This window comes from Brassica oleracea, chromosome C7, assembly GCF_000695525.1.
Source record: "Brassica oleracea var. oleracea cultivar TO1000 chromosome C7, BOL, whole genome shotgun sequence".
Lineage (NCBI taxonomy): Eukaryota > Viridiplantae > Streptophyta > Magnoliopsida > Brassicales > Brassicaceae > Brassica > Brassica oleracea.
Genome location: NC_027754.1, coordinates 45,425,533 through 45,428,359, shown reverse-complemented (window position 1 = coordinate 45,428,359; position 2,827 = coordinate 45,425,533).

Below are 2,827 nucleotides of genomic sequence, written 5' to 3'. Positions count from 1 at the left end.
AAATTCTAAAAATATTTTTTAAATATTTTGTTATAATTGTTAAAAAAATATTGAGTTGCATTTCAAATAAAAAGGTAAAGATATTAAAAATATTCTAATTAAAATATGTAAAATTTAATATAGTTTTAAGGAAATTGTCAAAATAAAAAAAATTACACATAAAATAATCATGATTTTTGTTAACTAGGCGGATCATTATTTATATGATATCGCACACGAAAGAAAAATTTCTGTTTTTAAAATTATCTAATTAACTTTATACTCATTTTTTTATATTTTTTATATGATATCACACATTCGTAAAAAAATAGATAGTTTAAGATGGAAAAAAAATATTTACTTAATGAATATAATATGAACGAATATTACGAATACATCATTTAATAAAATAAATAATTAAAAATTGAAAATTTATATCCACTCTGGCGCGCGGATCAGGGTCTAGTACTATTTATTCGGCTATCACCAAGCAAAATTATATTATATCCTATTATTTTTCTTCTAAAACTATAAACTTAATTATACTATCAGAGTCGTTGATTACTATAACACAATGAAATTAAAGCTCTTTTCTCGAATGATCCAAATAAATCATTACGTAGAAAACATATTTTTTTGACTAACTACAAAATATTTGATGCTCCAGTGATCATAGCCAAGTCAAAATGTGTAACGAGTGATCATAGCCAAATCAAAATAAAAATGCTCCTGTGACATAAAGACTAAAAGACCATTTTTAAATCTCAACTAAACCACCCCCCCATATTGTTTCATTATTGGTGGGGCCGAACCACACAGATGGCTCACTTTTCTTTCTTATAGTAAATACAAATGTCACATGATACCACACTTTTTTGTATAAAAACATCCTTAACTACAATATTATATTTTATACATTTTTATGATTTGGAATAGTTTGATGATATTTAGACTAATCTTTGAGATTTCAGATATTTCAACAACGTATTCAAAACTTGGATATATATGCATAATGGAATATTAGTATCATGAGAGTTCGCTCTTTGATCCTTTGACACTTCTAAACATGGTGTCCCAATTCCCAACCCCAGTTGATTCTACCACACACAAAATGTCGATTTTTCATCTTTCGTTAGAGTTAGAGTTGAAACTTGACTGCCAAATGATGATGGCTAAGCAGCTTTGACCACTGTTCACGTAAGAGTTTTGAGCCAAATCTGGTTTTAATAACTTCACAAATTTCCTAAATATAATATTCTATATAAATCAAAAGCTAAATCTACAAAACTCTCCACCTTTTAATTAGGCTACCTGAAAATAAATATTGAGCTAAAGCTTCGAACCTAACTTACCCTTATTTGGATTTATATCATATGCCGACCAATTATGTATCGGTACTTCCAAATCAGTGAAATCACGAATCACATGGCTTATCCATGATGTTTTCTTTTCCCCTTATTGTTTGAAAAAATTTGGTAAAGAACTATATCATTTAATTTCATTCGTAAATGGCGCGAATCAAACAAGTTAAACTGTAAAATTTGTATTTTTTTCGCTGACTCTTCAATTAATTCTTTGGACGCGGTTTCAAGACTTTGACATTATGAAAATTGTGAATATGTACATGATTATATGTCTACTTTTCTCTCTTTCACGACGACCGTCCACAACATTTTGGTAGTCTTCCAATTTCCGTTTTTACCACTAAATGCTATAACTGTGAGGGCCATTTCAAATTTTTGGTTAGAAACCATTAACATCACTATATGCTAATCTACACATCTTATATATTTTTCACTAAAAATCCAAACTAAGATTAATTAGAAAGCTACCAAAATTTATTTATGGTTAGAAAAGGATGCCTAACCAATAACAAGAATAATTTGAATAAACATATTGATTTATTAAATTCTTGAGAATAGTTATGTTGGTTCAAGACACGAAACTAAGACAACTCACTATCTTATATAACTGAAATATAGAAAAGTCCAATTCGAATTGTTTTTTATGTATACATGGTTCTACATTTTTGGATTTAGAAAATTTCTGACTAAAATTTAAGTTTATGGATATAAAATTTAGGGAGCTTCCACAATGCTACAAGTATAGTTATTTATCGTGGTCTCAAGTATTGCAGAGAATCTTATCCATGATAGATGTGTATATAGAATTATCCATGTAAATGTGTATATTGCGGGAGAGCTGGGTAGTAAAATTGTTATTTCAAAATATTATTTATGCAAGTATTAAGTTTGATCAATTATAATAGGATTAGAATATAACATAATAAACTACACGAATTATGAGAATTTGTGAAAGTGTAGAGCCTCTTTATCACTGGTCTATAAAACCATATACCCATTTGCTATTGTGGGCTTTAGAAAGATGAGATAATAATAGGTATATGTGCTTTCTTCAGTTTAATTTATTAGATACTAGAAGGGTGTCCGCGTGAAGCGCGGAATATTGTTTTATTGCGGTTAGATATGATTTTTTGGATGATGTAATTAAGTGGTCTTTTTTATTTGTAAAGAGAATTATTTGATGTTTTATTGTGTTATGTAGTATTAGGTAATATGTTAATATATTATGTGTTTGTTTTTCAATAATGTGTTGTTGTGTGTATAATAGTAATTGTGTGGTGAAGTGAGCTTTTAATGTAAATTATATTGAATTTTAATAACTTTGCATTTAGGCATTTGTTAATTTTAAGATTGATGGTTTTAGCGTCAGAATTGTATTTTAATTTGTCACATTTTTGAACATTACTCTTTTAAAATATTTTTTGCCCACTCTCCATATTTTGACCCTGAGCCGTCCTCATCTATGTAATTCGCTTACCTTTCCG